Source organism: Microcaecilia unicolor, chromosome 6 (assembly GCF_901765095.1).
Source record: "Microcaecilia unicolor chromosome 6, aMicUni1.1, whole genome shotgun sequence".
NCBI lineage: Eukaryota > Metazoa > Chordata > Amphibia > Gymnophiona > Siphonopidae > Microcaecilia > Microcaecilia unicolor.
Genome location: NC_044036.1, coordinates 301,712,059 through 301,737,485, shown reverse-complemented (window position 1 = coordinate 301,737,485; position 25,427 = coordinate 301,712,059). Strand labels below are relative to the sequence as shown.

At 45.1% G+C, this 25,427-nt stretch overlaps 1 protein-coding gene across 1 annotated transcript in view; it reads right to left on the bottom strand.

Moving 5' to 3' along the window:
* Positions 1-25,427, bottom strand: part of TBCD (tubulin folding cofactor D) — a 477,889-nt gene that overhangs the window by 418,878 nt on the left and 33,584 nt on the right. The window lies entirely within an intron of this gene.

The following is a 25,427-nucleotide window of genomic DNA, read 5'->3' as shown; positions in this document are numbered from 1 at the left end:
TTGAATGTCTGGATTATCGGGAGGAGGGTGGGTCTATTAAAAAATTGTTGAATTATAGAGAACAATTTAACATTTTTCTGTTTCAAACGGTTTCTCCTAAAGGTTTAAATGTAGAATCGAATGGACGTCTTTAACTTAATTTCCACCTGTTTTTCCACCGGTAGCAGAACTTTGTTTGTCTGCTTGCCGGTGGAATGCCCTGGGGGGCGGGGCTCAAAATTTCTTTGCTCTTTAAAATTCTAATTACGTCATAACGTTTTACGTATTTAAGCAGTTTGAAAAAAAGCTGGCGCCATCTTAGCTGATAACTTTTGCTGAGCAGACGCTAGAGAAAGACAGGGTGAGTGGTTCTGTGTTAATTTGGAGATTTGTTAGATTTTCTCTAAGTTGAAGTTTATTAAGAAGATCGGAGAAATGTTTTAAACAACCTTCTATGTATTTATATTGTAGGGGAATGTCCTTGAGACAGCCCATTGCGGGCGAAACGTGCATGTCAGACGTTTGATCCCCCGAGTCCGACAAAATCAAAAAATTAAAAAGATAAGTGTTTAAAAATGTTTAAAGTGAAAAAAGGGTATGATACATACCTGTAGCAGTTGTTCTCCGAGGACAGCAGGCTGATTGTTCTCACGACTGGGTGACGTCCGCGGCAGCCCCCACCAACCGGAAAAAAGCTTCGCGGGACGGTCGGCACGCAGGGCACGCCCACCGCGCATGCGCGGCCGTCTTCCCGCCCGTGCGCGACCGCTCCCGCCAGTTGAATAACTAGCAAAAGATGAAACACACAACTCCAAAGGGGAGGAGGGAGGGTAGGTGAGAACAATCAGCCTGCTGTCCTCGGAGAACAACTGCTACAGGTATGTATCATACCCTTTTCTCCGAGGACAAGCAGGCTGCTTGTTCTCACGACTGGGGTATCCCTAGCTCTCAGGCTCACTCAAAACAAGAACCCAGGTCAATTGAAGCTCGCAACGGCGAGGGTACAACAGAAATTGACCTACGAAGAACAACTAACTGAGAGTGCAGCCTGACCAGAATAAATTCGGGTCCTGGAGGGTGGAGTTGGATTTACACCCCAAACAGATTCTGCAGCACCGACTGCCCGAACCGACTGTCGCGTCGGGTATCCTGCTGGAGGCAGTAATGTGATGTGAATGTGTGGACAGATGACCACGTCGCAGCCTTGCAAATCTCTTCAATAGTGGCTGACTTCAAGTGGGCCACTGACGCTGCCATGGCTCTAACACTATGAGCCGTGACATGACCCTCAAGAGCCAGCCCAGCCTGGGCGTAAGTGAAGGAAATGCAATCTGCTAGCCAATTGGAGATGGTGCGTTTCCCGACAGCGACCCCTAGCCTGTTAGGGTCGAAAGAAATAAACAATTGGGCGGACTGTCTGTGGGGCTGTGTCCGCTCCAAGTAGAAGGCCAATGCTCTCTTGCAGTCCAATGTGTGCAACTGACGTTCAGCAGGGCGGGTATGCGGCCTGGGGAAGAATGTTGGCAAGACAATTGACTGGTTAAGATGGAACTCCGACACCACCTTCGGCAGGAACTTTGGGTGAGTGCGGAGCACTACTCTGTTGTGATGAAATTTGGTATATGGAGCATGAGCTACTAGGGCTTGAAGCTCACTGACCCTACGAGCTGAAGTAACTGCCACCAAGAAAATGACCTTCCAGGTCAAGTACTTCAGATGGCAGGTATTCAGTGGCTCAAACGGAGGTTTCATCAGCTGGGTGAGGACGACGTTGAGATCCCACGACACAGTAGGAGGCTTGATAGGGGGCTTTGACAAAAGCAAACCTCTCATGAATCGAACGACTAAAGGCTCTCCAGAGATGGCTTTACCTTCCACACGATAATGGTAAGCACTAATCGCACTAAGGTGATTCCTTACTGAGTTGGTCTTGAGGCCAGACTCCGATAAGTGCAGAAGGTATTCAAGCAGGTTTTGTGCAGGACAAGAACGAGGTTCTAGGGCCTTGCTCTCACACCAAACGACAAACCTCCTCCACTTGAAAAAGTAACTCTTCTTAGTGGAATCCTTCCTAGAGGCAAGCAAGACCCGGGAGACACCCTCAGACAGACCCAACGCAGCGAAGTCTACGCCCTCAACATCCAGGCCGTGAGAGCCAGGGATTGAAGGTTGGGGTGCAGCAACGCTCCGTCGTTCTGCGAAATGAGAGTCGGAAAACACTCCTATCTCCACGGTTCTTCGGAGGACAACTCCAGAAGAAGAGGGAACCAGATCTGACGGGGCCAAAAGGGCGCTATCAGAATCATGGTGCCGCGGTCTTGCTTGAGCTTCAGTAAGGTCTTCCCCACCAAAGGTATGGGAGGATAAGCATACAGGAGGCCGGTCCCCCAATGAAGGAGAAAGGCATCTGACGCTAGCCTGCCGTGTGTCTGAAGTCTGGAACAAAACAGAGGCAGCTTGTGGTTGGTCTGAGAGGCGAAAAGATCCACCGAGGGGGTGCCCCACTCTCGGAAGATCTTGCGTACCACTCTGGAATGGAGCGACCACTCGTGCGGTTGCATGACTCTGCTCAGTCTGTCGGCCAGACTGTTGTTTACGCCTGCCAGGTATGTGGCTTGGAGAAGCATGCTGTGCTGGCATGCCCAGCGCCACATCCCGACGGCTTCCTGACACAGGGGGCGAGATCCGGTGCCCCCCTGCTTGTTGACGTAAAACATTGCAACCTGATTGTCTGTCCGAATATGGATTATTTGGTAGGACAGCCGATCTCTGAAAGCCTTCAGTGCGTTCCAGATCGCTCGGAGCTCCAGGAGGTTGATCTGCAGATCCTTTTCCTGGAGGGACCACATACCCTGGGTGTGCAGCCCATCGACATGAGCTCCCCACCCCAGGCGAGAGGCATCCGTCGTCAGCACTTTCGTGGGCTGTGGAATTTGAAATGGACGTCCCAGTGTCAAATTGGTCCGAATGGTCCACCAGAGCAGTGAAGTGCGGCAGCTGGTGGAGAGGCGGATGACATCTTCTAGATTCCCGGTGGCTTGGAACCACTGGGAAGCTAGGGTCCATTGAGCAGATCTCATGTGAAGACGAGCCATGGGAGTCACATGAACTGTGGAGGCCATATGACCCAGAAGTCTCAACGTCTGCCGAGCTGTGATCTGCTGGGACGCTCTGGTCTGCGAAGCCAGGGCCAGGAGATTGGCGGCCCTCGCTTCGGGAAGAAAGGCCCGAGCCGTCTGGGTATTCAGCAGCGCTCCTATGAATTCCAGAGACTGGGACGGTTGGAGATGGGACTTTGGGTAATTTATCACAAACCCCAGCAGCTCCAGAAGTTGAATAGTGCACTGCATGGACCGGAGGGCTCCTGCCTCCGAGGTGTTCTTGACCAGCCAATCGTCGAGATATGGGAACACGTGCACTCCCAGCTTGCGTAGGTAGGCCGCTACTACCACGAGGCACTTGGTAAACACTCGTGGGGCAGAGGCGAGCCCAAATGGCAGCACACAATACTGAAAGTGGCGTGCGCCCAGGCGGAATCTGAGATACTGTCTGTGAGCTGGCAGTATCGGGATGTGAGTATATGCGTCCTTTAAATCCAGGGAACATAGCCAATCGTTTTTCTGAATCATTGGCAGAAGGGTGCCCAAGGAAAGCATCCTGAACTTTTCTTTGACCAGGAATTTGTTCAGGCCTCTCAGGTCTAGGATGGGACGCATCCCCCCTGTTTTCTTTTCCACAAGGAAGTACCTGGAATAGAATCCCTGCCCTTCCTGCCCGGGTGGTACGGGCTCGACCGCATTGGCGCTGAGAAGGGCGGAGAGTTCCTCTGCAAGTACCTGCTTGTGATGGGAGCTGAAAGACTGAGCTCCCGGAGGACAATTTGGAGGCAGGGAGGCCAAATTCAGGGCGTATCCGCACCGCACTATTTGGAGAACCCACTGGTCGGAGGTTATGAGAGGCCACCTTTGGTGAAAAAATTTTAACCTCCCTCCGACCGGCAGATCGTCCGGTACGGACACTTGTAGGGCGGCTATGTTCCTGTGGATCCAGTCAAAAGCCCGTCCCCGGCTTTTGCTGTGGAGGCGCAGGGGGCTGCTTAGGCGCACGCTGTTGACGGGAACGAGCGCGCTGGGGCTGTCCCTGTGCCTGACGAGGCCTTCGGGCCGGCTGGTTGTACCTACGCTTTGCAAAAGAATAGGGTGCAGCCTGCCGTGCCCGGGAAAAACGCCCACCAGTGGGGGCGGATGCTGAAGGCGCCCGGTGGGAGAGCTTGTCGAGAGCGGTTTCCCGCTGATGCAGTTGGTCCACCATCTGCTCGACCTTCTCACCGAAAATGTTATCCCCCCGGCAAGGGACGTCAGCCAGTCTCTGCTGGGTGCGGTTGTCCAGGTCAGAGGCACGCAGCCATGAGAGCCTGCGCATCACTATACCTTGGGCCGCAGCACGAGATGCCACGTCACAGGTGTCAAAAATACCCCTGGACAGGAACTTTCTGCATGCCTTCAGCTGCCTGACCACCTCCTGATAAGGCCTGGACTGCTCCGGCGGGAGCTTCTCGACCAGGTCCGCCAGCTGTTGCACATTGGTCCGCATGTGGATGCTCATATAGAGCAGGTATGACTGGATGCGGGTCACGAGCATGGAGGATTGGTAGGCCTTCCTCCCAAACGAGTCCAGAGTGCGAGACTCCCGCCCCGGGGGCGCCGAGGCGGTATCCCTCGAACTCCGTGCCCTCTTGAGAGCAGAATCCACGACCGCTGAGTCATGGGGCAATTGGGGCCGCATGAGCTCTGGGTCGGAGTGGATCCTGTACTGGGACTCTGCTTTCTTGGGAATGGTGGGGTTAGTTAACGGTCTCACCCAGTTCCGGAGCAGCGTCTCCTTCAGGACATTGTGCAGCGGCACCGTGGAGGACTCTCTAGGTGGTGATGGATAGTTGAGGACCTCGAGCATCTCGGCCCTCGGCTCTTCCACAGAGACCACGGGGAAGGGAATGGTGATCGACATATCCCGCACAAAGGAGGCAAAGGAGAGGCTCTCAGGAGGTGAGAGCTTCCTCTCCGGTGAAGGCGTGGGGTCCGAGGGAAGGCCCGTAGACTCCTCTGAGGAGAAATATCTAGGGTCCTCCTCTTCCCCCCACGAGTCCTCATCCTCGGTATCGGACATTAGCTCATGTAGCTGAGTCCTGTACCGGGCCCGGCTCGACGTCGAGGCACCGAGGTCTCGGTGTCGTCGAGCGGTGGACTCCCGCGCCGGCGGGGACGGAGCTCCCTCCATCGACGTCGACGGGGACTCCACCTGCGTAGCAGTCGAGACCGGCACCGCAAGCGGCGGCGGTGTCGACAGCTCCGGCGCCGGGCTAGAGCTCGCCGGCGCCACAGTCATCGGCGCCGAGGGCGCAAGCACCCCCCGGCGCCGGCACAGCCTGGCGCATCAGCCCTTCCAGGATCCCCGGAAGGATGGCTCTGAGGCACTCGTCCAGGCCCGCTGCCGGGAAAGGCGGTGGGGCCGGTAAGGGTGTCGGTGCCGGAAGCTGCTGGGAGCCAGGAGACGGCACCGAGGTGCCGGAACCCCGACGCGTCGGTACCCTCCACAACCGACGGGGACCTCTCCTCTCGACGATGACGCTTCGGCGTCGACTCCTCTTCAGGATGCACCGAGGGCGTCCGGTGACGACGCTTTTTGTCCTTCTTTCGATGCACGTCACCGGCGCCGGAGGGCATGGAGGAGGAGGAGGTCGATCCCCCTCGGTCTCGAGGCACCGGGTCAGACAGGGTTCGGTCCCGTGGCTCACGAGCTGAGGGAGTGACCGGGGCCGACTGCCCACGCGGCCTCTCAACCCCACTCTCACCGGCGGACCGGCGGGCCGACGGGACCTGTTCTCCTGGGGTCGCTGCCATCGGTGCCGATGTCTCGGGCATCGATACCGGTACCGAAGAACCGGCCTTCGATACCGATGCCGTCGAGGTCGACGTCGAGGGGCCGGCGCAAGTTCCAAAAAGACGGTCCCGCAGAACTTGCCTCGCAACCTGAGTCCGTTTCCGGAGACCGAGACACAAAGCACACGACTTGAGATTGTGCTCCGGCCCGAGGCACTGGAGGCACCAAGCGTGGGTGTCGGTCTGCGAGATCGGCCGGCCGCAGCGACCACACTTTTTAAATCCACTCGGGACCTTCGAGGACATCGACGGAAAAATCGCGTCGGCGAAGTCAAAGTCGTCAATGGTGGCTAAAATCACACCACGAAAAAATAAACGACCGAGCGACCACTAGGCCGCAATGTAGCGTCCCCGCTGGAAGCGAGGGAAAAGGGGAGCGCGTGCTCCACACACGCAGTCTTTTTTTTTTTTTTTTTTTTTGTAAAAAGAAAAGATAATAAAAGGAAATTAAATTAAATTAACGAAGCGCGATCCACGTATACGCGATCGCAAGAATCCGGCGGCTGAAGTAGAGAGAGCGGCAAGGCACGACTCTCTCCAGGCGCGGAAAAAAAGGAACTGGCGGGAGCGGTCGCGCACGGGCGGGAAGACGGCCGCGCATGCGCGGTGGACGTGCCCTGCGTGCCGACCGTCCCGCGAAGCTTTTTTCCGGTTGGTGGGGGCTGCCGCGGACGTCACCCAGTCGTGAGAACAAGCAGCCTGCTTGTCCTCGGAGAAATGGTTGATATGATATAAAATAATTCTGGCTAGATTAAATAAGAACAAGAACCTATGAAGAACTAGATGTCGTGAAGTTGACCTTATATATAAGAAGGGCGACTGACATCGCTGAGGTTCAAGATAAAATATATATATTGAATCATCTGAAGTAAATTTGACTGTTAAAAATTGTACATGCATATATACATATAAAGTTTTCTATCTCTAAATTGAAGAGGATCTAGAATGACTTAAACTGGATTACTATATTATCAATAGACAAAAGAACTGTAACACCCTATGTGTAGGGAACAAGAAACTTATGGAAGGACACAGGCTGTGACTGTAGAGCTCAGTCAAAAAGTTGAAGATTACGTAGGTGCGGCCTGCTTTAGCTGCTCTAAGATGCAGCTTAGTTAAAGATGGATACTGAGTGTTGCAGCTGTCTGACAAACGGGGCAACAGTTCTCCCACAGTAACAGAAGCTAAAGTACTGGGATACACTCATTTGTTGAAAGGATAATGTAGCTGAGAGGCATAGCAGCACAGGGCAGTAGTCCCTAAAGTTAGGGAAACTGTGAATACCATTATCTTCAAAAAACGGAGTCTTTGGGATCATCTGCTCAAACCACACAAGACATCTTGAGGTAAATGACAAAAACTGAGGTTCTAGAAAAAGTATCAAATATATCATGAGCCATATGTACAAGCTAGGTTCCACATATTTCCTTCTGCAGAAAGCGGTTACCGAGAACGCCTAGATGAGAAATCCTGAATTTTTTGAAAATGGTATGTATATATTGTATCATATAGAGCTGATGAGCTATAATGTGGGTAAAGAGCATGGCACTCTAGAACACTTTCTTGCTCAAATGGTTCAAGAGCCTGGGGTCTTTACCAGATGGTGTTTGCTAAACTCAGCATTTTCTTGTTTTCTGCATGGCTGACAACTATAGCTGAAAAATGTAAAAGCAAGATTTTTTTGAATCCAGGAGCAGGCTGGACCTTATATTTCAAGTTCATCTTCTTGGCGACAAGCAGAATGCTAAGTAGAGGATTGCCCTATATGAAGATATTGTTTCTGTATAGTTATGGTGGTTTTTGGAACCTCTAACAGCTTTAGATCCCCAAAACACCTGAAAACTGTTCTGCATCCTGCTGTAGCAGGAATAAAAACCTCTTTTTCTATAAGCTGAACAAATCTTAGGTAAGACAGTTATAATTTATAGTTTACTACATCTTCTTATAATGAGTTTATAGCAGTTTACAATATTAAAAAGAAATAAGAAAAAGAACTATAATAAAATGATAGGAAAGCACATCCAGCCAGAACCAGACATACTACATCAACACACTTAAAATTACAATTAAAAATTAAAAAAAGGCAATAATGAAAATAAAAATTTATCTGTACCCCAATAAAACTTCACTCAGCCTTAGTAATCAACCCAGACTTCTCAACTAACCTAACCAATCCCTTTATACAGAAAGATTAATCACATACCAACAAAAAAATATGCTTCAAGTTGGCATTTAAATTGCCACAGGGACACAATTTCTCTAAAGGCATGCAGAAGGACATTCCAAAGAGTTTGGACTACATAATAAAAAGCTCCCTTTCTAGTTGATACAAGGTGGGCACCCTTCACCACTGAGACTGATATCAAAGATTTATCTGCAGAAAAGGAAAAGTTCATAGACCATTATTAAATTGACTTGAGGGAAAATCCACTGCTTACTTCTGGGATAAGCAGCATAAAATGTATTGAACTTTTTGGGGATTTTGCCAGGTATTTGTGGCCTGGATTGGCCACTGTTGAAAATAGGATGCTGGACTTGATGGACCTTTGGTCTGTCCCAGTGTGGCAATTCTTATGTACTTATGTAGCGAAGACGTCTAGATCAGTGGTTCCTAAACCTGGTCCCTGGAAGCAACCCAGACAATCAGGTTGTCAGGATATTCACAATGAATATTCAGGAGAAATTTGCATACAGTGGAGACAGTGCATGCAAATCTCTCTCATGAATATTCATTGTGGATATCCTGAAAACCTGACTGGCTGAGGTGCCTCCAGGACAAGGTTTGACAACCACTGTTCTAGAGGGTTCATAAGGTACTATCACAGCAGCGAGCATTGGGAGCATCTTATTAGTTAGCACCAACAATTTAAACTTAATCCTGTACAATACAGGGAGCCAATGATAATACTGGCACAGGAATAGTAACATTCTCAAAACAATGGGCCCTTCCTAATAGACAAATAGCCATATTCTGAAGTGTCTGTAGCTTATGAAAGTTTGACTGAGTTAGTCCTGACAACACAACATTAGCATAATCCAGGTGGGACATAAACAAAGAGTGCAATAACACAAGAAATGCTTCATGATCTACATATCCCTGAACCGACCATAATTTATGAAGAATGGGCCTTGGCCTGGATTGGCCGCTGTCGCGGACAGGATGCTGGGCTCGATGGACCCTTGGTCTTTTCCCAGTGTGGCATTACTTATGTACTTATGTAACCTGCTTGACTAGAATATCCACATGATCCGTAAAGGTCAATCAATAGTCTATACAAATACCCAAATATTTAAATAAATCCATAACTGGCACCTTCTTATGTCTTCAAGAGTGCAGAACACAAATCAGGGGAGGTTACCTGCCCTGGATCTGCACTATCATTATGAGATAAGTCTTACACTGAAGTAGAGTGCTCATGATGTACTAGCACACAACACTAGTATACATCTATGCTGAGAAGCCAGTGGGAAGACTCATCCATTGACAGCACAATTGTTCTGGTAGAGTCTTTTGATAGCATAGCTAATACAGGAGACTATAGCCCAGGTTTGCACTTAGGCTAATCTTCTTGTAAGATATTCATACTGAGTTGCTCATCCTTCTCTAGCGCTTTGGAAGGAACTTTACAGCTGTCTTCACCTCAGCTTTCAGAAGATGGCTGCACTTTTGGCCTGGAAACCTCCAAGGAAGGACATATAAATGTGGATTACACACACACAAATCTAGATTACACAAGGTGCTCCTGCTGCTTTTGTGCCTGAACTCTTCAAGCCATTGTACAAAGGGATAGCACTTTCAAAGAGCTAAAATACATAGTTTCAGCCAATTTCTACATAGGCCATGCCCCTTCTTCATTCTTCTTGGCAACCAGAATAACCAGAAACCTTATCCGCTTCATAGTGCTGAAAAAGCTGATTCCAGAGGTATTTCCAGGCTTATGGAGACATCAGTTCATAATGTTTGCCATCATACTGGATGTGCTGAGCCCAGCCGGATTAGCCATCTCAACTGGGAGTTGAAGATCTGGAGCTTATAGGGTACTGGAAGCAACAGGAACTCTTTTGAGGGGAGGGTGGTGAGAGGGGTGATATAATTTTTCATTTGTGTTATGAATTTTATAGTTTTAGATAATTTAATTGTACATTATATACAACTAGTAAAAAAAGCCCATTTCTGAAAGAAATGAAAGGGGCGCTAGCAAGGTTGTCCTCTAATGGCAATTATGTTTTTAAGGGAACTGTTAGAAGAGAGTATGTGTGAGAGAGTGAATGAGTATGTGTCAGAGAGTGAGTATGTGTGAGAGAGAAAGAGTGTATGTCAGAGAGAGAGAGAGAGAGAGAGAGAGAGAGAGAGAGAGAGAGAGAGAGACAGAATGTGTGTGTGTCTGTCAGTGAGAGAGTGTAGTGTGTGTCCCGTGTGCACCAATTATGCTCTCTCCCCTGCATTTATCCATATGCAGCAAACGTCCTCTGTGGCCTGCCCCCTTCATCCATCCATGTGCAGCATCTCTCCCCTGCCCCCTCCATCCATCGTGGTGCAGCAATTCTCCTCTGTCCCTTGCCCTCCCCCCCTACATGAGCATCAACTCTGCACTCTCCCCTGGCCTCTCCTCCATCCACCCATATCCAGGGCCCCCCTCCCTCCATCCATCTCTCTCTCCCCTATGAGTTCCAGGCCCCCTCCCTACTTCTCTCTCTCTGTGCCCTCCCAGTTCCAGGCCCCGCTCCCCCTACTTTCCCCCCTCCCCTTGGAGTTCCAGGACCCCCTCCCTCCCCTCCGAGTTCCAGGATCCCCTCCGAGTTCCATGCTCCCCATTCTCGTTCAAGTTCCAAACCCCCGCGCCTCCCTCCCTCCCCTTTGAGTTCCAAGGCGACCCCCTCTCCCCTTCAAGTTCCAGGATGTCCCCTCCCTCCCTCCAAGGTCCTCCCCCCCGTCCTCTGATTTCCACACCTCCCTCCCTCCCTCTCTCTCTCTGCCCTCCAAGCATGATCTGTTCTCCGGCAGCCCCTCGCCTTCCTAAGTGCTGGCTGTATTTTGAAAATTCTTACCTTGGGATGAGGCGTCCACAGTGAAGGCGAGCGGCGCTTCAAACTGTCTTCGCATGTGTCTCAGCTCTGCCTCTGGTCCCGCCCTCATTTCCTGTTTCCGGAAGGGCGGGACCAGAGGCTGAGCTGAGACACATGTGAAGGCAGTTTGAAGCGCCGCTCGCCTTCACTGTGGACGCCACACCCCAAGGTAAGAATTTTTAAAATACAGCCAGCACTTGGGAAGGTGAGGGGCTGCCGGAGGATAGGTCGTGCTTGGAGGGCAGAGAGAGAGAGAGGGAGGGATGGAGACGCGGGGGGCAAAGAGAGAGAGAGGGAGGGAGGCATGGGGGCTCAGAGTTCCTTTGAGGGCGGGGCAATTACGAACACTACATGGCTTCACTGCCACGGAGTCAGCTTCAGAACGTTGGCGGTGCAAATTATTATATTAGATTGTTTTAATGTATGTGATCCATAAGTAGAATAAATGAAATGAAACGTTGCCTCGGACTGGAACATTAATCAAAAATAATTACTTTAACTTTGTCCCTTTGATGTGGAATGTTTTCCGTTGTGATTGAAATCTATTACTGATTATAAGCAGTTTAAGAACCATTTGACAGCTTGGATATTTAAGGAAGGTTATGTTTCATTATGAGGAATCGTAATTGGTTTTGATTGGCAATAAGTTCATTTTAATGGAGGGTTTAACTATTAGTTTTGTTAAAAAGGGTTGATATGACTGGTTTTTTAATGTAAAGTTTGTGTTTATCTTTTGTAATCCACTCTGTACTTTTAAAACTCAAAAGTAGCAGGCTATAAATTCATGTATTAAATTAAATTTGTTAGATAGGATGACAAAGCACAACACACACAGAAAAGAGGGCTTTGTTTTCATAGCCATTCAGCAGAGTGGAAAAAACAAAACTGAGGTACTAAGGGAACTGCTACATGCAGGAAGGACCATGAATGCTCAGAACTTACTCTTAAATTTTGAATTCTAGGAGAGCTGTTCTATCCCCAGCAGTCAGATGATGTCATCCATTTGTGTGCCTGACTCAATCCTTCTTGTCGATGGTGGGGGGGGAGGGGGGAGAAAAAAAATCAAGTTTCTAACTAATTTTTCCTGTTACTCAAACAGGTTTCAGTTCCTACAGGCAAATTTACTGGCCCTTTTCCAAAAGGCAGGGTGGGAACATTCCAGCTGCCAAAAATTTAATCTGCAAGTTCTCAAAGAGTATGAACTAAGTTTCACTGAAAGGATTACACCAGTTCATCTTTCAACAAATCATGGAATCAAAGGAAAGAGGAACAGGGAAGAGCTAGTGGCAGAGCATAGGATTAAGAGTCAGCAGCAGCTGCTGTGGGTATGGTGGCAGAGGTTGTGTATGTGAGGACACACACATCCCTCTGCCTGTGGGGGTGTGCACATGTAGGGCACACTTTCTTTTTCTTTCTTGTTTTTTTATTAAATTTACAATATTTTTTCCCAAGTACAAAGCTTGATACAGAATAGATGATTATAAGACTTTACAGAATTAAGGAAACTAATTAAGACATCTTACTAAATCATTGGCTTTGCTCATCTTTAGTCCACTATAAGGAAGCAATTCCTCAATACATAGGAAAAAATTATAATTTACTAAGTAAATTTAAGAAAAAGGCGCAGAAAAGAAGTTCGAGTGATCTTTAAATTATCACGGCGTTGAAGTTCTTATATTCCTTGGCTGTAGCATAGATAAGTCAGCAGTCTTGAATTTCAAAAAAGAATTCAATTGTTTAGTATCAAAAAAATATATATTTAACAGAGTTTAACTTTAGAACACATTTGCAAGGAAAATTTAACCAAAATAGAGCGCCCAGCTGCAAAGCTTTAGGGCGCAATTTAAGAAAAAACCTTTTTCCTGATGTCAAAAAGACGAGGCAAGCAACGCCTTAGCCCTGCAGCGCAGCCTGTGTTCTCAGTGGGAACACTGGACCGCTTTCTGCAATCGAGTGTAGCGACGGGAGCTTCTTCGCAGCCGGTGAGCCTGGGGAGAGGATTGCCATTCTCCCAGCTTGAAGCTAAAACAACCTTAAGCCCTGAGATGCGCAAACCCCCATCGATGCCAGTGGAAACCACGAGAGCGGCTCTGGAGACACCGGACGCCAAAGAGCCGATAGGGTATCCGGTCACGAGCGCCGCCTCAGGTGTAAGAACGCCGACTTTCCCCGCGTCTGGAACAGCGGGTGACAGAGGGGAGAATATCCTTGGGGAAAATCAAACTGCATTTTAAAATCCGCCATCGATGGAATCAACATCTGCAATTGGGCTAGCAAGTAAGTCTTTTTTGCCACTGAAACCGGAGACTATAACCGGAGACACAATCTGGCAAGCATTAGTGGGTTTAGAAGCTTCCTTTTCACAGAAATTTACCTCAATGATTCAACATTCTAACCAAATGCTTGAAAAAATACCAACACTTGAAAAACAAATTATAGCCATGGGTAATGAAATGGAAAAAAATTCTAAGACTTTACAAGATTGCCAACAGATCCAAATTAACATGATTAAAGAAAATCTTGTCCTCCAAAACAAGATTGAAATCCTGGAAAATTATCAAAGGTCTAATACCCTTAGGCTTATAAACTTTCCTAAGCAATTGTCAATCTCACCTCTTACAACTTTTAAAAAATATCTAACAGAGGCTTTGAAAATTCCTGAACAGTCACATCCTCCTATATTCAGAATATACTACATTTCACCTTTCCAGAAGAGAGAATTAGACCGAGGAAACAGACTTGATGAACCTGTGGAAACTTTAGACCTGAATTTAACACAAATCCTTGAGGATGATAAAGTGGGACTGACAACTGCTACACTTAAAGTAACTTTTATTTTACAGCCCGATAGAGACTGGATACTTAAGCACTATTTTCTAAATAGAGATCACTTATATACACTGTCAGCTAGCACATTTGCTTATTTCCGATCTGACGAAGAAGGGCAACCTTCGAAAGCTAATCAAGAAATGTATTAAGTTATGTCCAATAAAAAAGGTATCATCTTATTTTCTTTTCCATGTTTTATTTTGTTTGATTTCTATTGATAACCTAAATAGAGATCAAAATTTCCCTAAATGTAAAATAAGAATGTATCCAGATGTATCTAAAACTACTCAAAAGAAAAGGCAAGAGTTTCTTAAGTAGAGCACACTTTCACCTTTGCACACATTACTCCATTTGTTTCTCCCCAAACGTCTTCGCCTTTGTCCCCCCATTCCCCCACTTCATGTTCTCTCCTTTTCCTTCCATATCAACTCAGCCACTAATACAAGTTTCCTTCATGTAGAGGGACTTGGGCTCCCTGCTATCCCTGCAGCACAATTTTTCTAGCTCTTGGTCTGCTCCTGTTTCTCTATTCTATACTAACTTCCTGAAGTCTATGGACCATACACGCACATTTCAAATTAATTCCCAGAAAAGTTAAGTTGTAAACTTGTGGCTGGCTGGAGATACAAACTTATTTGCAAAATTTAATATACTGCCATTCACATAAAAAATTACACATCAAGGCGGTTTACATAATAACTAAAATCAGCCTAAAAGAACAAATCAACACAGCACCAAACACACAAGGAAAGAAAGCAAAATAGCACAACAATCTTAACCAAATAACAATGAAATGATAAAAGTAGAAAACACTAGATATAAGCCCTCTGAGAACAGGGAAATACCTACAGTACCTAAAATGTAGCTTCGCCTTGAGCTACTATTGAAAAGACAGGAGTTAAATCCAGGAATCCCCCTCTCTGGAATGTATCAGGGAAGGGCATATGGGTAGATCTTGCTATAGCACATTGGGGCCAACCAGGAAGACTGGTAGTGTTTCCACAGCCCCTTAATACTGGATAGAAGGAAAATAAGATTTCCACAGCTCCAGAAGCTACTTGGGAGGGTGGCAAGACATCTTGCTTAGGCAAGGAGGAAATGTAGTTTTCTTGTAACCTTGAATTTTATACAGCGAGGTGAAAAAGCTTTTCCACCCCCCTTTATTTCTCTTATTGCATATATGTCTCTCTATGTCAGTGTTCAGCGCTGCGTGCGTCTAGTAGCGCTATACAAATGTTAATAATAAATAATAATGTCACATTACATGGTTTCTGATCTTTAAACAAAATGTAATATTACACAAAAGGAACTCAACTAAACACACAACACAATTTTTAAACTACTACTTTATTTATTTAAGGAACAAAGTTATTCAACATCATATTACCCAACTGCCCCCTAAACTTAAGAACTGGTTGCATCACCTTTCGCAGCAATAATTGCAATCAAACCAGTTGATACATTGAAACCTTCTGCTCAGTGTGCTGCTGCGGCTAAGAAAGCAAATAGAATGTTAGGTATTATTAGGAAAGGAATGGAAAACAAAAATGAGGATGTTTATAATGCCTTTGTATCACTCCATGGTGCGACTGCACCTCGAATATTGTGTTCAATTCTGGTCACCGAATCTGAAAAAAAGATACACTGAGCAGAAGGTTTCAATGTATCAACGACGACAGCTAGATCCCTTTCTTGGTCCGTGACTCCTAACGTGGAACCTTGCATGACGTAGCTATAATTCGAGTTCCTCTTTCCCACGTGCATCACTTTGCACTTGCTCACATTAAACGTCATCTGCCATTTAGACGCCCAGTTTCGCAGTCTCATAAGGTAATTTTTCACAATCCCCCCGCGATTTAACAACTTTGAATAACTTTGTGTCATCAGCAAATTTAATTACCTCACTAGTTACTCCCATCTCTAGGTCATTTATAAATATGTTAAAAAGCAGCGGTCCCAGCACAGACCCCTGGGGAGCCCCACTAACTACCCTTCTCCATTGAGAATACTGGCCATTTACCCCTACTCTCTGTTTTCTATCTTTTAACCAGTTTTTAATCCACAATAGAACTCTACCTCCTATCCCATGACTCTCCAATTTCCTCTGTAGTCTTTCATGAGGTACTTTGTCAAACGCCTTCTGAAAATCCAGTACACAATGGGGCTCATTTTCAAAGCACTTAGCCTTCCAAAGTTCCATAGGTTTTTATGGAACTTTGGAAGGCTAAGTGCTTTGAAAATATGCCTCTATATCAACCGGCTCACCTTTATCCACATGTTTGTTCACCCCTTCAAAGAAATGTAGTAGACTGGTGAGGCAAGATTTCCCTTCACTAAATTCATGTTGACTTTGTCTCATTAATCCATGCTTTTGAATATGCTCTGTAATTTTTTTTCTTAATAATAGTCTCTACCATTTTGCCCGGCACCGACGTCAGACATATCGGTCTATAATTTCCCAGATTTGCTCTGGAACCTTTTTTAAAAATCGGTGTTACATTGGCCACCCTCCAATCTTCCGGTACCACGCTTGATTTTAAGGATAAATTACATATTTCTAACAATAGCTCCGCAAGCTCATTTTTCAGTTCTATCAGTACTATGGGATGAATACCAACCGGTTCAGGAGATTTGCTACTCTTCAGTTTGTAGAACTGCCCCATTACATCCTCCAAGTTTACAAAGAATTCAATAAGTTTCTCCGACTTGTCAGCTTCGAATACCATTTCTGATATCCCACCCAAATCTTCCTCGGTGAAGACCGAAGCCATTTAATCTCTCTGCTACGGCTTTGTTTTCCCTGATCGCCCCTTTTACTCCTCGGTCATCTAGCGGTCCAACCGATTCTTTTGCCGGCTTCCTGCTTTTAATATACCTAAAAAAACTTTTACTATGTGTTTTGGCCTCCAACGCAATCTTTTTTTCGAAGTCCCTCTTGCCCTTCCTTATCAGCGCTTTGCATTTGACTTGACATTCCTTATGCTGTTTCTTATTATTTTCACTCGGTTCCTTCTTCCATTTTCTGAAGGATTTTCTTTTAGCTCTAATAGCTTCCTTCACCTCACTTTTTAACCACGCCTGTCATTTGGTCTTTCGTCCTCCTTTTTTTAATATGCGGAATATATTTGGCCTGGGCTTCCAGGATGGTGTTTTTGAACAGCATCCACGCTTGATGTAAATTTCTGACCCTCGCAGTCGCTCCTCTAAGCTTTTTTTTCACAGTTCTTCTCATTTTATCATAGTCTCCTTTTTTAAAGTTAAACGCTAACGTAGTTGATTTCCTATGTATACTTCAAAGCTAATATCAAATCCCATCATATTATGATCACTGTTATCAAGCAGCCCCAGCACCATTACCTCCCGCACCAGATCATGCGCTCCACTAAGGACTAGGTCTAGAATTTTTCCTTCTTTCGTCGGCTACTGTACCAGCTGCTCCATAAAGCTGCCCTTGATTTCATTAAGGAATTTTACTTCCCTAGCGTGCCTCGATGTTACATTTACCCAGTCAATATCGGGGTAATTGAAATCACCCATTATTTTTGTGTTGCCCAGTTTGTTTGCGTCCCTAATTTCTGCATCCGTCTGTTCATCCTGGCCAGGTGGACGATAGTACACTCCTATCGCTATCCTTTTCTCCTTTACGCATGGAATTTCAATCCACAGTGATTCCAAGAAGTGTTTTGTTTCCTGCAGAATTTGATTCAAGGCTCTCGTTAATATACAATGCTACCCCTCCACCAATTTGATCCACCCTATCACTACGATATAATTTGTACCCCAGTATGACAGTGTCCCACTGGTTATCCTCCTTCCATCAGGTCTCACAGATGCCTATTATATCTAATTTTTCATTTAGTGTAATATAGTCTAACTCTCCCATCTTATTTCTTAGGCGCCTGGCATTCGCGTATAGACATTTCAAACTATATTTGCTGTTCCTATTTACATCATGCTTAGTACTTGACAGTACTAATTTGCAATCTTTTGTCTGATTTTTATTTAAGGACACCTGATCTACTACGATCTCTTTTGCAACCTCACTATCAGGATACCCTATCTTCCCTGCACTTCTGAGCGACTGTTGGCCTTCCCCCATTTCTACTTTAAAAGCTGCTCTATCTCCTTTTTAAATGCTGACGCCAGCAGCCTGGTCCCACCCTGGTTAAGGTGGAGCCCATCCTTTCGGAATAGGCTCCCCCTTCCCCAGAATGTTGCCCAGTTCCTAACAAATCTAAAACCCTCCTCCCTGCACCATCGTCTCATCCACACATTTAGACTCCGGAGCTCTGCCTGTCTCTTGGGCCCTGTGCATGGAACAGGTAGCAGTTCAGAAAATGCTACCCTAGAGGATCTGGATTTGAGCTTTCTACCTAAGAGCCTAAATTTGGCTTCCAGAACCTCTCTCCCACATTTTCCTATATCACTGGAACCCACATGTACCAAGACAGCTGGCTCCTCCCCAGCACTATCTAAAATCCTATCTAGGTGACGCGTGAGGTCCGCCACCTTTGCACCAGGCAGGCAAGTAACCAGGTGATCCTCAAGTCCACCAGTCACCCAGCTATCTATATGCCTAATGATCGAATCACCAACTACAACAGCTGTCCTAACCTTTCCCTCCCAGTCAGCACTTGGAGACATATCCTCGGTGTGAGTGGATAGTACATCCCCTGGTGGGCAAGTCCTGATTACAGGAGTACTTCCTACTTCACCAAGGTGATGCTCTCCTTCTAGGAGACCTCCCTCCTCCAAGGTAGCACAGGGGCTACCAGACTGGAGGTGGAATTTCTCTACAACATCCCTGTAGGTCTCGTCTATGTACCTCTGTCTCCCTCAGCTCCACCAAGTCTGCTACTCTAGCCTCAAGAGAACGGACACGTTCTCTGAGAGCTAGGAGCTCTTTGCATCGGGCACACACATATGACATCTCACCAACTTGGAGATAATCATACATGTGACACTCAATGCAAAAGACTGGCTAGCACCCCCCCCCCCCCTTGCTGCTGGACTGCTGACTCCATCTTAGTGTTTTTGACTTTTTCAATAATTTAAAACTTGTAAGGATTAGCCTAATATAAAAGTGTCTTTTAGTTTATATAGTATATTGTATGATTTATTTAGTGTTTCCTTCTTAGATGGTAATGAAATGTATTTAAAACTCTGTAAGAGCACTCCTTGCTTGTTACCCTAATTACAATAACTGACAATAAATGAAGAGTTGTCCTGGGGGGGGGGGGGGGTGGGAAGACTAAACTAGATCCTGCAGTGCCTGCTAGATTCTGTTAATGCTGTGGTACAAAGTTTTTTTAAAACTTAGTGGAAAAGACTATGGAGATTAGTTGATAAAATTTGCTTTTTATATTTTTATTTTGCCTAACACTAACCTACAATTCCTCCTTTCCCAAAGCACAAAGCAAAATAGCGTTCACTTACCAGAGAAATGTCCTCTTCTCTCGGAACTTATCAGAAAGAAAGTTCAGTGGGACCTTTTCTCTATATATAGTTTTGAATCTAAGGGGCCTTTTTTAAACAGGCTCTTTGAAGCTAACTCAGCAACCTATGCAAGTATTCTACTTCCTCACACCTTAATTAACACTTACTTGAGGTCGCTGGATGAGCTACCTCTCCAGCAGCTAAGGAACAGAAAATAACTGCGTTTTAGAACAAGAGTTTTTTGGCTGTTTAGTTTCCACCTCTAGAAAAGGTTTCAGTTTAAAACTATGGGAAAATGGTTTGTACACCATGGCAACTAGTTAATGGTGCTTGCTTTTCTCGCTCTCTATCTCTTTTTATTCCCCCCTTAATACTAAACTAGGTCCTGCTTGCTTTTCCCTCTCTCTCTCTCTCTTTTTATTCCCCCTTAATACTAAACTAGATCCTGCAGTGCCTGCTAGATTCTATCTGTTAATGCTGTGGTACAAAAATTTTAAAAGTGGAAAAGACTATAGAGATTAGTTGATAAAATTTGCTTTTTATATTTTTATTTTGCCTAACACTAACCTACAATTCCTCCTTTAAACTCCAATCTTAAGTTCCCAAAGCATAAAGCAAAATAGCGTTCACTTCCCAGAGAAATGTCCTCTTCTCGCGGAACTTCTCAGAAAGGGTACACCTTGTTGCATAACCCAATTATGTTTCAGCTTCAGCTCATGGACAGATGACCAGTCATCAGACATTGTCCTTAACAATTTTCTGGTACAGTGCAGAATATATGGTTTGGTATGATGTTCTGACTGTTGAATGCTCTATTTGCTTTACACCAGACATAATGGAACCTATGCTGTTGAAAGAGTTCCACTTTAGACTCATCTATCCATAGAATATGATCCCAAAAGGGTTTGGGATCATCCAGGTATGTTTTTGCAAATGTGAGACAAGCACTGGTGTCATGCTTGAATAGCAGCAGTTTCTGTCTTGATGAATCCCATTTTTGCCAGTCTCTTTCTTATCCTGGAGTCATGAATACTGACCCTACCTGAGGCTAGAGAAACCTGCAGTTCTTTGAATGTTCTTCTGGCATATTTTGTGACTCCCCAGATGAGTTGTCTACACATTAGTTGATTTGCTTGCTTTATTATTTTTTGTCTATTAGATTGTAAGCTCTTTGAGCAGGGACTGTCTTTCTTCTATGTTTGTGCAGCACTGCGTACGCTTTGTAGCGCTATATAAATGCTAAATAGTAGTAGTTGTCGCTGCACCCTTGGAGAAATTCTGGCAGGCTGGCCATTCCTGGGAAGATACAACCCTGTTCCAAGTCATCTCCATTTGGAGATAATGAAACATAGAAACATAGAAAAATGAAGGCAGATAAAGACAATATGGCCTATTCAGTCTGCCCATCCATACCATCTACCATCCCTTCCTCTCCCCTAGAGATCCTATGTACTTGTCGTCCCTAGCTTTCTTGAATTCAGATACGTTTTTGTCTCCCCTACCTCCATTGAGAGACCGTTCCATTAATTTATCACCCTTTTGATGAAGTAGTATTTCCTCAGGTTACTTCTGAGTCTGTCGCCTCTCACCTTCATCCTATGCACCCTCATTCCAGAGCTTTCAATTGAGACTTGCCTCCTGTGCATTTATGCCACAGAGGTAAACATCTCTATCATATCTCCCCTCTCCCACTTTTCTTCCAAAGTATACATACTGAGATCTTGTCTTTCTCCATATGCTTTATAATGAAGATCACTGACCATTTTAGTAGCTGCCCTCTGGACTGACGACATCCTGTTTATATCTTTTTGAAGGTGTGATCTCCAGAATTCTACATAATATTCTAAATGATGTCTCACCACAGTATTATACAGAGGCATTATCTTCTCCTTTTATCTACTGGCCATTCCTCTCCCTGTGCATTCAAGCATCATTCTAGCTTTTGCCGTCGTCTTGTCTACCTATTTGCCCACCTTAAGATCATCACATAAAACCACACCGAAGTTCCACTTCTCTTTCATGCACAAACATTCTTTGCCCCCTCAACTGTACCGCTCCTTCACAGGGCCTTTTACTAAGCCATGGTAACGTTTTTAGTACATGCTAATGATTAGCGTGCGCTAACCACTAGAGATCTCCATATATTCCTATGGGCATCTCTAGCATTTAGCGTACATTAAGAAACGCTACAGCAGCATAGTAAAAGACCTTCTCAGGTTTTTACAGACCAAATGCATGACCTTACATTTTTTAACATTAAATCATTGGTCCAGAATTTGGCAGCTTTCTTCAAGTTTTATTAGGTCCCTCCTAATGTAATCCACATCATCAGGAGTGTCACCACCCTATTGCAGATTCTGGTATCTGGTATCATCTGCAAAAAAGCGAACCTTATCAGCCAGCCTTTCTGCAATATCGTTTACAAAAATGTTAAAAAGAACCACCCCAAAAACCGAACCTTGCGGCAAACCACTGGTGACATCCTTTATCTCAGAATGAGCTCAATTTGCCACTACCCTCTGTCACCTTCCACTCAACCAGTTCCTAACCCAGTCAGTTTAGAGCCCATACTGAGGGTACTCAGTTTATTAGTCATCTATGTGGAACCATGTCAAAGGCTTTGCTAAATCTAAATACACCACATCTAGTGTTCTCCCTCAAGACAACTCTCAGGTCACCCAGTCAAAGAAATTAATCAAATTTGTCTGAAAAGACCTGCTTCTAGTGATTTGGTGCAGTCCCAGAGCTTTAGAAATGCTTTGTAACTCTTTCAGACTGATTTATTAAAACAATCTTTTTTAACATCTCTTCTGGAATTTCCTTTGATTGTGGCATAGCATTCTTGTAAAAACGTTGTGGTGTCTGCTTCACTCTCATGGCAAAGTTCAATATATAGTGAAGTTTAGATTTGACAGGGCTGGCTGCAATAAAGCATGGCTATGTTTAATTAGCTGAATCTAATGATCAATTAAATGTGGTCAATTAAAATTGAAAAATCGACCAAAAAAGCTGGCTAGGAGATTTATTGGAAAGTGTACCAAACAGCAGCGATAGGACCTTACAAAACTTCTATCCAAAATTCTGTAACATCTTAATGGCTCCACAAAATATGCAAGACTGATGATATGGTCCTATGTGACAGCAGCAGGCGGGAAATGGCGCACATGCACAGCTGAAATGGCTCAAAGTTTTGTATGACATTACTAGAGTAAACTTCTCACACTGGGCTCTGTCAGATGACATCATCTTATGTTGTGAGGATTTCAGTATCCCACATGTCCTCACAGAAAGATTTCAATTTAAGTGAGAACAAGGAGATTAAAGGAATTTGTGTAATCTATACTTGGTTGTTATTTGATAGACTATAAAGGCACTATATAAAAAAAAATTAACAAAAATTCAGAATAGAAATGTGGATGAAGAAATTAAATGAAATTAGACTCTCTAATATTAAATACTAGTCTACAGTGCCAATCCATAACTAACAAGCAAAGCACTTGTTAATGTAGTATTCTTTTTTTTTTGTCTGTCTTTATCTTGGCAGATCATTTACAATAATAAAAAAAAAAAGTTAAAAGGCAGCCAAGAGACTAATTACTATTAGATAAGCCAACAGCTCCTCCTGCTGTGTGTCAAGCAGTCAAAATCATGCAGGATAGGCAGAGATGCTACAGGTCACAGGAACAGAAAAGGCCTCTGCACATCCTAGTTGTGTTATACACTTCACAGATCAACTGCAACAAAGCCATGAAAAGAATGAAATACTTCCTCTGCCTTAAGCTAACTTGCAGTTTGAAAGTGCAAAACTGAGAGCACTGAGTAGGCTATGTGATACTTCACTATGATTCAGTTTACTAACTGAAGCCTTGTTTTTTTATTCTGAAATAAAGCAAAGTTGCTCACCTGTTGCAGGTGTTCTCTAAAGACAGCAAGACACATTCATACGTTTGGGCTACGTCACCTGACGGAGCCTGGTGTGTGAAAAATCCCCAGCTTCTTTTCCAGAAGCTTTTGGGAGTCCTACCATGCAAGCTTTTCTGCCTACCACTGCAGCATGGGACAGGCCAGTCTATTAGGAAGTAAACAGAATACAACTCCTAGGAGAGGAAGGTGTGACATATGAATATATATCCTGCTGTCCTCGGAGAACACCTGATGCAGGTGAGTAACTTTGCTTTCTCTGAGAATAAGCAGGACATTATATCCACACATATGGGAATCCCTAGCTACCAGATTGTTCTGAAATAAAGAGAGAGAATAAATCAAGGCCTGCAACAGGCTAAGGACTACAACAATCCTTTTTCCCCCCATTTTTAACAACCTGGAACAGAAAACAAATGGGCCTGGGGGGGTTGGATTCTAGACCCCCTAACAGATTCTGCAGGACTGACTGACCAAACCAACCGTCATGTCAAAAATCCTGATCCAAACAGTAATGAATGGTAGTGTTTGGACTGAAGACCAGGTTGCTGCCCTGCAAATTTCCAGTATGGAGGCCAACTTCTAGTAGGCTACCAACATAGCCATGGCTCTGACATTATGAACCATTACATGACCTTCCAGAGTCAGCCCAGCCTGGGCATAAGTAAAGGAAATGTAGTCTGCCAGCCAATTCGAGTTCATTTGCCAATGGTTATCCCCATCCTGTTTGGATTTAAAAAAAAGAAAAACAATTTGAGTGGACTGTCTATGGGGTTTTGTCCACTCCATATAGAAGGCAAAGGCTCTCTTGCTGTATAAGGTATACAGTGCGCTTTCACCAAGATGGGCATGGGGCTTTGGCAGGACAACCGATTAGTTAAGGTAGAAGTCCGACACTACCTTGGGAAAGAACCTAGGATGCATGCGAAGAACTACTCTGTTATGATGAAAAAAGTATAAAGTGGATCAGCTACTATGGCCTGAAGTCCACTGACCTGCAAGCTGAAGTGACTGCCACCAAGACTTAAAACCTTCCAGGTCAAAAACGTCAGGTAGGAGGAATCAAGTAGTTCACAAGGAGCTGGATGAGATTGACACTGAGATCCCAAGGTACTGTGGGAGGTTTCAACAGGGGCTTGAGCATGAGTAAACCTCACATGAAGCAGACAACTAGAGGCTATACAGAGTTAGGCTTTCCAGCTACACACTGATAAGCACCAATTGCACAGAGGTGAACCCTAACAGAGTTGGTTTTGAGACCAGACTGATAAATGTAGAAGATACTCAAGCAGTTTTTGCACAGGGCAGGAAAAAGGGTCTATGGCCTTGCCCTCACTCAAGACAGCAAACATTTTCCACTTAAAATTATATGACCTCTTAGTGGAATCTTGTCTGGAAGCAAACAGGACATGAGAGACACTTTCATGCAGTCAGAGAGAATCAACTACCCTCTCAACATCCAAACCATGAGGGCCATGTGTCTGGAGGTTGAGATGTAGAAGTGATACCTCATTCTGGGAAATGAGGATAAGAAAGCAATCTATACAGAAGTACCATCCCCCAATCAAGGAGAAAGGCGTCTGAGGCTAGTCTGCCATGTGAACTTAGTCTGAAGCAGAACTAAGGGACTTTGTTGTTCAAATGAGTGTCAAACAGATCTTTCGGGCTACGCCCACGTTGAGCAACCACTCATGAGATTGCATTAAACTGCTCAGCCTGTCTGCCAGACTGTTGCATTTCCCAGTAAGTTAAGTTGCCCTGAGGAGCATCCCGTAACAGGAGGCCCAGGTCCACAAACCTAGCACTTCCTGACATAGGAGGTGCAAAAGCTCATTCCTCTCTGTTTGCCTAAATAGGAAACAAAGAAGGACTAAGTGGTCAGTTATCCACTGGGACCTGTGCTGCTTAACATATTCATAAATTATCTGGAGATAGGGGTGACAAGATTTATGGTTAAACAGGTTAGGGTTCTTCAAAATTAAAAAAAGACAACTGAAAAAGACTATGGTAGAAATTTAGAAAATCATGAGTAGCTTAATCATGAGTTCAATAGAGAATGGTTATTTAACCCAGTGGTTCCCAAACCTGGCCCTGGAGGCACCCCAGCCAGTAAGGTTTTCAGGATATCCACAATGAATATTTATGAGAGAGATTTGCATGCAGTGGAGGCAGTGCACGCAAACCTCTCTCATGAATATTCATTGTGGATACACTGAAAACCTGACTGGCTGGGGAGCCTCCAGGACCAGGTTTAGG